General features: G+C 40.6%; 1 protein-coding gene across 4 annotated transcripts in view; it reads left to right on the top strand.

Annotated features, from left to right (window-relative positions):
• Window positions 1-11,425, top strand: part of PLEKHA1 (pleckstrin homology domain containing A1) — an 87,409-nt gene continuing 75,984 nt past the window's right edge. For 2 of the 4 annotated variants that reach the window (XM_045024760.1, XM_045024762.1), the window contains exon 1: window positions 3-205. The gene's annotated coding sequence lies outside the window, so the exon portion shown is untranslated. Of the gene's footprint in view, window positions 206-11,425 lie in introns of all 4 variants that reach the window. The other 2 variants (XM_045024763.1, XM_045024761.1) reach the window with 2 other exon arrangements.

Below are 11,425 nucleotides of genomic sequence, written 5' to 3'. Positions count from 1 at the left end.
GGTCGAGGTCCAGTTGCTCGCCCGTTGCTGTTGTTTATGCGGGAAACGAATAAAGTTTTTTCATTAAAAAAAAAAAAGTCATCAGTCAGCCGGGCCGCTGCGCTGTGCGCGGGGTGGGCGAGGCGGCGGCGGCTCTGAGAGGGGAGCCGCGCTGTGTGCTGCCCCCTCCTTACCGGGGCGCCCTCCGGACCGGCCCTGGACTCCAGTGAGTAGCAGCCGCCCGGGAGGGGCCGGGCTGGGCTTCCCCAGCAGACGCTCCCGAGGGCGGGGGGGCGTGGGCGGTGGGAGATATGGCGAGCTGGACGGGTGAGGGGGTGGCAGGAGTGGGAGGCGGGGGTTATTTTGGGGGGGGGCGTTTGCGGGTGTGGGGCGGGGGGCTGAGCTGTATTGGAGGCGGTGGTGCCGGGGTGGGAAGCTGAGGGGTTTTGGGGGCTGTGGTGGAGCAGGGGCATTTCGGGGTGTAGTGAAGGGGTGGGGGCATTTGTGGCTGTAGTGCGGGGGCAGAGGGATATTTGAGGGTGGGGTATGGGGGCAGTGGATGAAAGGTATTTCTGGGTATGGTGCATGCTTGGGGCAGAGGGGTCTGAAGGTGTAGTGTCTGGGTGGGAGCATTGGGGGTGACGTGTGGGGGGCAGAGGGGTATTTCTCAGCGTGGTGAGGAGGGGGTTGAAAGAGGAGCAGAGGGTGGGGCAGGGGGCATTTTGGGATGTAGTGAATGGGTGGGGGCATTTGGAGCTGTAGTACGGGGGCAGAGGGGTATTTGAGTGTGGGGTATGGGGGCAGTGGATGAAAGGTATTTCTGGGTATGGTGCATGGATGGGGCAGAGGGGTCTGAAGGTGTAGTATCTGGGTGGGAGCATTTGGGGGTATGGTGTGGGGGGTATTTGGGGGTATGGTGTGGGGGCAGAGGGGTATTTCTGAGTGTGGTGACAAGGGGGTTGAAACAGGAGCAGAGTGTGGGTGGTGTGGTGATATCCAAGGTATGGGGACACCTGTGTGTGGCTGGAGAGAGTTTATTTTCACTGCTGGGCAAAATACCTTATTTTACTATTCAGTCTTATGAAGAAAGGCATTTGTTTTCTAGTAGTTTTACGGTATGAGAAGTGTTTCAGGCTCACTCCTACTATCCCTGCTTTGGTGAGGGTTTTCAAAGTGACTTTACCCTGGGGAAAACTTATGCATTTATGGTATAATTAACCTGGCAAGCATTTGAGACTCTAACAACCCCAGAGGTAAGAGGCTGATCTCATTTTTTCTTTGCAACTTGTGTCTTCTGAACATGATACGAACTCTGATGTTATCTACTTTGAAGCACTGTGCTGGCTGGTCTGTGTGTGAGAGAGAGGTATGCATGCTGGGATCAAATCATGTAGCTTTTCAAAATTTTACATATATGTATTATATTTGCATTTGACATTGAAATCTCAAACTGCAGTTTAAAGATCAGATGAAAATTGTGGTTATGACTCACTGAATTTCCAGATTGGTGTAGCTTTGAAGGGATTGGTCTTCACATGGACCTGTCTTACATTAGAAAAAAACTTTTCTTTAGTATGACTGGTAGACTGACAGACTGGCAAGACAATCCTGTGGTTATGACATGGTATTGTGACTTGATTGGAATCTGGGCTGATTATTTAGCTAAGCAAAATATCTTTGAATGGATGATGCATTTACCTGCCTGTTTGACTGTAGGTAAAGTCTGTCTGTAAAACTATAACTAATCTAATTTGATTTACAATTTAAGTTAACAATCATATAGATTTCAAGTTTGTTGGAATTTTACAATATAGTTAAGTAGTCAGAATAAGAAAGCATATATGACAGCCTGAATAAACATAGTACACAACTTTCCTAAAAAGCATGTAGTACCTGTTGACATTTCTGGAAAGAAAATGCTGTCCCATTCAAACTGCTCTTTTTCTTTTTCTTTCAAGGCTCCATCTACAAGGGAAATAAACCATGAAAGTCAAACTGTTTTAAAAACAGTTGTGCTGTTGATTTTCATTGTCCAGACACACCATTTTGCTGTAAACCATTTAAACAAGTGCTGTTCAGTTCCAAGTGTGGATGAGGTTTTAGTAGTTATTGCATTTAATTAGCATTTGATAATGGTATTGTGAAGATTGTTCAGTTGCTTATGGAAAACTAAAGTTAAGGTAAAAGCATTAGTTTTGGGAACTTCTCTTCATTTAGATTTAGTCCATGAGTAACTTTATCCCAAAAGCATAGTCACTTCCAAAGATATTAGTAAGCCATTATACTTGTATTGAAGTCAACTGCACCATATCTGCTTTGTCATTGGATTATTGACCTCATTATATGAACTTTGTAGTCCTTTTTAATGAAGAGATAAGTTTCTATTCTTTCCCTTGTTCTATGCGCTGCTAAATAATATATTTTATGCTGGAAGACAGAGCTATATTTGAACAAACAGTTTTGACCACACAAGTGGAAGCAATAGCTTTGCACAATTAAGTCACAATGTGAATCTGTTGTATTTGTCTACTTCCTTTTTATAGACTTAAGCTACACTTTACCACAGTGCAGCACAAACAGCTGTCTAACTGAGATGAAGTTTTGCTCTGTAACTTTCAATTGTTGTATGATTAAAGGTAAAACTGGTCTTGGTTGATATAATAATTTAGTTTTTATGACAATCAATTATAACACACTTAACTGTGAGCTTATCTGCAATGTCTGAGATTTGAAAGCTAGTTTTCATTTTAATTAAGGTAAGGCCCATGTCTATACTTATTTTGTCCATCAGTTGATTTCTCCTCCTGTCCCCCTTCCCCTTCCCAACCAATGGGCTTTCAGTTCATTCTGAACTATATTCAACAGTCTTCAGAGAGAGTATTAAGAATTTGGTTAAGATTATTCCTTTCAATTATGCTGTGTGTTTTGAGCCTGTAATGTTTGACAAATTAAAGGGATACCCTCTGGAAATCTAGTCATTTCCAAAAAGTGAGTTAAAAGTAGTAGCAGGTACTTCACTGGTCCCTGTGACTCCCTACCAACTGTTATGGCTTTGAAACCAAAATCCCATTTCCTATTGATGAGAGAGAGATCCACACAGAGGCATAACTGACAGTACAGGGGAGGCTGTGAACTTAACAATATCTTATATACAGTCATTTACACTAAGTAAACAAGCAGAAAAGAAAAACTGTATTAAACTGGAAAAGACTAAGAAAACATTCATCTTCAATATAACAATAGTAGGATAAAAGTTGGACAGGTGTGGTTTTAAAAAACTTGATACTGTTTGTGTTAGCAGCAACCAGCTGGGTCAGTAATTGGATGGGAAACGTCTCAGGCTACGTCTACACTACCGGGATAATTAGACCTACGTTACTCAACTCCAGCTACGTGAATCAAGTAGCTGGAGTCAACATACCTTAGGTTGAGTTACTGCAGGGTTTACACTGCGGGGGGTCGACGGGAGAGTTTCTCCTGTTGACTTACCTTAGTCTTCTCATCAGGGGATAGAGTACAGGGGTTGACTGGAGAGAGATCTGCTGTTGATTTGGGGGGTCTTCACTAGACCCGCTAAATTGAAATCGATCCATTGGTGGTCAGAGTGTTGATCCTGGCTGTAGTGTAGATGTAGCCTCAGAAACACTTACGTGCTGCAGAAAATAATGATTCAGTAGTTGTCGCTATTCCCTGTGAATCAGTACTGAACTAATGCCTCAGTATGGTGTTAGGGAGAACTATATTGTTGGAGTCTGCTTGGGTTAAAACTGAACAGTTTATGGTCCTTGTGCTGGTTTTGCTGCTGTTAATGATCTCTAAGACCCTTCATTATTGGTTTTTACCAATTTTTTTTAATGAAAATTTCCCAGATTTTTGAAAAAGCCAGTATTTGGGTTTTACTGTTTGTTTTGGATTTTTTTGTTTTTGTTTTTTAAATGTGAATTTTGGCTTTTTTGGGACCCAGGAATTTTCCATGGGGAAGCGAACAGGGCTGAAGGGCTGTTGGAGTAAGGAGGGGGCGCTGTCCTGCAAGAGGGCCAGTACTCAAAAGTTGCAGCCTTCTGCTCCGTACCTGACTTTGGCCTTCCAACGCAGTCCCATTCACTTCCCTTGTACATAGTGGGAGCAAGATGAGCAGGGAGCTGGGTCCTGGCAGCTGAGGTGGCCTGACTTCTGCAGGAAGCAGAAGGCTTCATCAGCTGTCTCATAATGAGTATCCTCTCAAATTGGCTGTCCTTTTTCTGTTTTTACCAATTTTCTACTGTTTTTAAATTTATTGAATAAAAGCTGATAAATTCCCAGCAAATTTTAAAAAACTTAAACCAGAAATGAAGGGGTTTAAAGATCACTTAGCATTATTGTACAAGTATAGAGGTGTTACTTTGGGTAAAAATTCAACTTACCTAAAGTCACTCTGGTAGTTCTAGTAGAAAAATGTATTCTTTGTATAACTTTGTGAAGAATCTTGGGATATTTTAGAATAGACAGTGTTATGTAAATGAAAGACATAGTGGCATGCAGGTATGTAACAATTGATCATAATATATATGGTGATACTGCATAGGCTTAAATGTTTGAGTTGGGGAAAAATTGCTACTTCCAATAGTAAAGGCTGATTGCAAAGTTGTAGATGGTGGTCTGTTAATTTTGTAATAAAAATAAACTGCTGGTGTCCCTATCAAGCCCTGGGGAAAATTGAATCACAGTTATGAAAAAAATGAGTGTCTTTTTATTCCCTAGCTTAATTATTAATTGTAAAAGGGAAAAGTGGTGTGGGGTGGGCCCGGGGGGAGGAGAGGAAATTCAAGTGCAGGCTGTGACTTTTCTTAGTAGTTCTGACTTGATTACGAATGGAAAGGATAATAAAGGGTGACTATTCCACAGGATAAATATATAATAAGCCAACAGAATAATTTTTGTAGGTTGCTGGTAGTATAGGAAAAGTTTAGGGCATCGCCTATATGCATAAAAAGTCTCTGCATTTAATAGAGAATGAAATGCTGGTTATAGTAGTACCAAGCACATCAAACATTCAAAATTTAGTGTATTCCTAAAAACTCCATGACTGTCTCTAAATTGTTACTTCACGTTTTTGGGGCCTGTTTTTGCAGAACTGATGATGCACGTAACAGCAAACAGTTTCTTCAGCAAGCCAGGAGCTTTGTGGAAAATCAATAAATCTTACAGCAAGGAAACTTTTCAGCCTGTGGAAGTGTGCACTTTCTTTGATTCCAACAATCTATCAAAATAATAGTCTATCAACGTTTGACTTTAACAGTAGCTTGTGATGAGAGACAGTGTCTTTTCTGTAAAACTGTTTGATGAATAATTAGCATAATATAAAAATATCTTTATAAAGGTCAAGTGGAGTTTGGAGCCCCACAAATCCTTGTTCTTAGTTGTCTTATAGATCTATGAGAACACACAGTATAATTAATTCACGATCCTTAATGCCAATAATGTGGTAGCTCAGATATTTGCTGCCTAGAATATAACTACGATTGTACAAAATGGAGAAATAATTAAAATATCGTCACTAAGGTCCAAATTATGCTGGCAGTCTGAAAATAATCCATGCTTCAAGTTTTTTATAACTGAAGTATAATTAAACATCTCTGGAAACTGATGGTAACAATCTTTTTCAAAAGTGAATGAGCTTAGACCCATAACAATAAATAGCAGAATCCTAGTGACTATTGTCAGACATGCTGGCTTTTAAAATACTCATATTACAGTTAATTTTTTATCTTTTTCTTTGCTTTAATGTGTTTACATTTATTTCATATATAAATTGGAGAGGTCAGAAATAAACAGAAATTTCAGGTTTTTCAAGTGAGTTGGATTTCTGTACAGTCATTGAAATGAATAAGTACAAGAGGTATGAGCAAGGCTCTATTTCTAATAAATTTTCATACTCTTAAGGGGATCTTTGGAATTATGATTTTGAAGAACTATTTAAAATAACTTTCTTATAGGCTTAAGGAACTCTTGATATATGATGAAACCTAATTATTTGTGTAAACATTTACTTATGAATTGGTATACTATTTTGCCAAAAAGACTTTCCTGTTAGTGGTAGGTAGAGCACCAGGATTTTATAACTGTGACAGAAGGAAACTTGGTTCATTTTCTTAACATTGAAGAGTACTTTCCCCTTCAAAGGAGTTGCAGAAGCATCTAGAATGTGTAGGTGTTTCTCTAATGTTGGAGGAACTGCATTAAGTTTTCTGACTGAAAGAATTACATGAGCCATTTAGCTTTGACCTAATGTTATCTGAATAGGGAGGTATAGGTCTTGTGCACATTTATGGCCTTCAATTCCAACAGTTTCCAGGTTGGAACTTATGCCTGACTGCCTAGAAAAAATCTGAATAGTTTTAGGTATTAATTACGTGGAGCAGGTTGGTTCAGTGGTTTCAGAGCAAGCCTTGGACTGGCTCAGTTCCCTGCTCTGCTGCAGACTTCCTGTGTGACTTTGAGCAAGCTACTTAATCTCTGTGCCTCAGTTCTCCATCTGTAAAAGGGGGATAGTAGTACTTCCTTAGCTCATAGGGGTGCTGAGGATAAATACATTAAAGATTATAAGATGATCAGAAAAGTACCTTAGATTGCAAGAAGCAGGGGAAGGGGGCTAGGGAAATGATACCATTAAGACTGATAGGACAGCAGAGTTGGAAAGGGCATACAAGGGGGCATGGACTGAAAATCTACAGTAGGAGGGAAGAAAATAAAGTCAAATTTGTTGAAAATATTTTGCTGGATAGAACTGCAATTCTATTTTTTTTTTCAAGTGCGGTTCCATTGTGTGTGTATTTGTACTATCAAATATGCTCAGTTCATTAGAAAAGCATAACTCTTACTTGTATTCAGTCCTGCAGGCTTGATCTTGTGAGTTGCCTAGTTTTGTATCTTGAATTTTGACCTCAGTGGTACTCTGTGCCCATTCATTTTCTTTGAATTGTGCCTTGAGCTGACACCTGTGCAACCCTGAGTGACCTTAATGTGGTTGCACAGGTGCAACTGATTAGAGCTTAGTAAACAAATCTGATGCACAGAAGGAATAGGCCAGGGGTTCTCAAACTGGGGGGTCGTGAGGTTAATACATGCGGGGTCGCGACCTGTCAGCCTACATGGCAAACCCTGCATTGCCTCCAGCATTTATAATGGTGTTAAATATATAAACAAGTGTTTTTAATGTACAAGGGGGGAGCGGTTCATACTCGGGCTTGCTGTGTGAAAGGGGTCACTAGTACAGAAGTCTGAGAACCCCTGGAATAGACTGTAGCTCATTCTCTAATAGTTTGTTTGCTCTGCAAGTTTATAGATCTTTTTAAAAAAGAGAGAGGGGAAAACACTAAACTGTCATTACTAACATTCAAATCTCAATACATAAGCAACAGTCTGAGTAAGGTGGTGGTGTTAAATGTATCCTTTTTGCATGTGGGCTGTGCTTTAAATTTAGGGTATTTAAAGCTCAGATTTTAGCTAGCAACTTTTTTACTAGCTCTGTTGGACTGATAGCCAAAAGACTTTTAAATGAAATCTGATCTGTTGAAACCCCTATATTTGAAAGAGTGTAGGAAGAGAATCAATGTTCTCCCCCAAAACAAAAATAAATGTAAAGGCCAGTTTGTTTTAGAGGTGGGTGAAGTAATTCTATACAGAACATAAAGTGCTTTGGGATCTTTCTGGATGAAGTGTGCTATATAAATGTAAGATAATTTTACTAATACTGTACTATAAACTAAATGTGTATAGCATATGCTTGCAGAGAACAGAGTTATCAAACTTTACAAACAGGAGCTTCAATTGTTAAGATTCTGCCTCAGGTGTAAACTTTTGACTGAGCTGAAATATGCTATTCATTCACATGTTAAATGTGATTATTTTGAAGCATATGCTTTTTCTGGTGTGGGTGTTTGGGACCAACACCATCTACAGTTACATCTCCAAGGAAACATGGTAGTAAAATACCTTAACTTTCAAAGACAAGTAACAGTACTAAATGTTGTGTACTAACACAGTTATTAGTCATCAAGTCTGTTATAAAAAATGAACAGTCTTAAAATATTACATTTTAAAGGATACTGTCAAGTATATTTAACTCTTGTAGGAGGATATATAATAAACCAACTTTTCTCTATTACAACAGTTGATTTGGCAGATTATTTTTCTTACCCAGCATGCAACCGTATGCCTTTGTGCACTGCTTTATGTACTAGTATCAAGAATCTCTAAAGAACTCTTTCATGGATGTTTGAACTATTTCTTCAACGGTGCTCATACTCCTTGGTGTGTGAATTCTCATTTTGGGAGGGGCGAAAAAAATGTTACCTTTACTGTTCTTTAAGCCTTTTCAAGCTAATTCAGCTTATACACAGTTAAGTCAGTTTTGCGGTCAATAGTATTTTCATACTGTGTAACAAACTGTGTACTTATGTCAGTGCTTTCAGACTATAGGAGTTCATTATTTTTTTTTCATAGATTCTAGGACTGGAAGGGACCTCGAGAGGTCATCGAGTCCAGTCCCCTGCCCTTATGACAGGACCAAATACTGTCTAGACCATCCCGGATAGACATTTAAGAGTAGGTTAGATAAATATCTCCAGAGATGGAGATTCCACAACCTCCCTAGGCTGTGGAGTTTTCTCTGGTTTCTACTGTATGCCAAATGTTTATCTTATTAAGGGTGGCTCAGAGAAGGAAATTGACTTGTTAATTTAAGAGAGGTGAAAAGAGGAATGAAGTAATGGTGTGAAAATTTGGTCATGATTGAAGGGAGCTTAGAGTCCTCATCCCCAGCACGTGCTAAAAAATGGAGTGGTATGAGCCACTGTAACTATGGCGTCATCCAAATAACATGAGGTGTAGGCCAGGCCTGATTATTACTTCTATGAACTTTATCACTGTAGTATCTGAGGTGATAGTAACATGACTTCAAAAGCTAGCCAGAGCTAGGATGAGACCTATAATTTGTTGGAATAGATGGGGGTTCTGGTTCATGCTCTAAAACTAGGAAGTCCCACTGTATTAGAACTCCCCTTTGGTTACAAATATATACAAGTTGGACATTCTTCAATTCTTGATTTTTTTTGGGGGGGGTATTTCTTTTTTATCTGTTAAGATATTTTATTTCTCTTTATTTACATTAATAAAATACCTCAGTCTGTATACAAATAAAAACTGAATAAATTCCAGTTTATCAATACTGTATTTTTCTTTAGAATTATGCATTAAGCATTCCATGTCTTGAGATACTCACCAACCCTTACAACAGTTAGCCATCCCAAAATACCCTGGACACTGTGGACAGGTTAGTTCCCCCTTTGAAATGTATCTGGTACTTCAGCTCCCAGATAATCCCCACTTCTCTGTCCCTACTTAGTGAGATCAATACCATGGGGCACCATGGATCTTCCAAAACCCTACTGCTTCCTTCTCTGGTCCCCTTCCAGGCACCTCCATCCTCCCTTACATATTCCCCCCCTCTCCTTTTGAGCCTCATCTCCTGTAAACTCCTGTTAACCCCACAAACCCCTCTAAATATTATCCATCCTCCATTGAGTTCCAGCCCCCCATTAGTCCCAGGAACCCCAGCCTCCCCCACTAACCCTCTTCCCCCAGAGGGGTGAGAGGCCTGAGGGTTGGGATGTCTGGTCCTCGTCCCAGGGTTTGGGAGACCCTGGGTGGGGTGGAGGATTAAGAGTGAGCCTGCCCTGCGCTTCCCCGACAGTGGCTGCTTCTGTCCCCCCAGGGCTGGACCAAGCTCCCCACTTCCGGTTTTGCAATCTGATGCACAGGCTGTAGCACCACTCAGATTTGACCCAGCCATTCCTCAGTCTTGATGGCAGCAGGGTGGCCAGGCCAAATTAGTCAGTTGTGCTGCAACCCCATGTGCCAGATTGCACTGCTACAGACTAGGGACCGAATGGCTGGGCAGCAGTTCTGCAGAAAAGGACCTAGGGGTTACGGTGGACGAAAAGCTGAATGAGTCAACAGTGTGCCCTTGTTGCCAAGAAGGCTAATGGCATTTTGGGTTGTATAAGTAGGGGCATTTCCAGCAGATCGAGGGATGTGATCATTCCCCTCTACTCAGCACTGGTGAGGCCTCATTTGGAGTACTGTGTCCAGTTTTGGGCCCCACACTACAAGAAGGATGTGGATAAATTGGAGAGAGTCCAGCGGAGGGCAACAAAAATGATTAGGGGGCTGGAGCACATGACTTATGAGGAGAGGCTGAGGGAACTGGGATTGTTTAGTCTGCAGAAGAGAAGAATGAGGGGGGATTTGATAGCTGCTTTCAACTACCTGAAAGGGGGTTCCAAAGAGGATGGATCTAGACTGTTCTCAGTGGTAGAAGATGACAGAACAAGGAGTTCTCCTGTCTCAAGTTGCAGAGGGGGAGGTTTAGGTTGGACATTAGGAAAAACTTTTTCACTAGTAGGGTGGTGAAGTACTGGAATGGGTTACCTAGGGAGGTGGTGGAATCTCCTTCCTTAGAGGTTTTTAAGGTCAGGCTTCACGAAGCCCTGGCTGGGATGATTTAGTTGGGTTTGGTCCTGCTTTGAGCAGGGGGTTGGACTAGATGACTTCCTGAGGTCCCCTCCAACCCTGAGATTCTATGATTCTATGAAAGCCTGGAGTGAGTAGCTTAGCCCAGCCTCATGGGACAGGAACTGCCACTGCAGGTTTTTTTTTCTCATATTGTTTGTTCTGTTTCATTATTTTGTGTTTCACATTTGTAAAATATACAAGATTCTGTATATAAAGATATCTTTTAAACACCTATTCTAAGGTCAGTATAGACAGGAGCTTTAGATTGCTATATTGTCAGTGCCAAGCTCCTATATTCAAGTGTCTTGTAATATGCATAAGGTGCTCTATTGATAACAAAAATATATAAATACACTATATAGATTAGCTCTACCAGAAACTATAAACTGTTCAGCCCCAGTTTCAGAATGTGTTAAATTATCTTCCTTTCAGACCCTATCGATATAGAAATTGCATTAAAGCACAAATGTACATGAATTGACAATGCATGTATTTTATATAGGATCAAAGATACTGGTGTATTAGGACCCAGTTGGCCTTTACTTTTCACTTTCCCAACTCTTCTCAGTCCCTTGCAGTCTGTCTTTCACCCTACTCTTTCCCAACTCTTCTCAGTCCCTTGCAGTCTGTCTTTCACCCTACTCTTTCTGCTCAGGTTGCTTGTTTACATATTGCTAGTTCTTCACTTCCATTTTGTGACCTTAAATTGTCAAAGCAGATGTTTTCTACTTTTATTTTAAAGTTTCCTAATTGTTAATAACATTTCAGATTTTATGTAGAGGGGTTTTTTTCTACTAAGAAGCTTCATACTTAAAATGCTCATCTGTGCTGAAAAAGACAAGCCCAAGGCCTCATTAATATACCCTATTATGAGACTGTACAAACACAAAAT

The sequence above is a fragment of the Mauremys mutica genome, chromosome 7, assembly GCF_020497125.1.
Source record: "Mauremys mutica isolate MM-2020 ecotype Southern chromosome 7, ASM2049712v1, whole genome shotgun sequence".
NCBI lineage: Eukaryota > Metazoa > Chordata > Testudines > Geoemydidae > Mauremys > Mauremys mutica.
The sequence above is the reverse complement of the archived record's forward strand: the minus strand, read 5'-3'. Positions and strand labels throughout refer to the sequence as shown.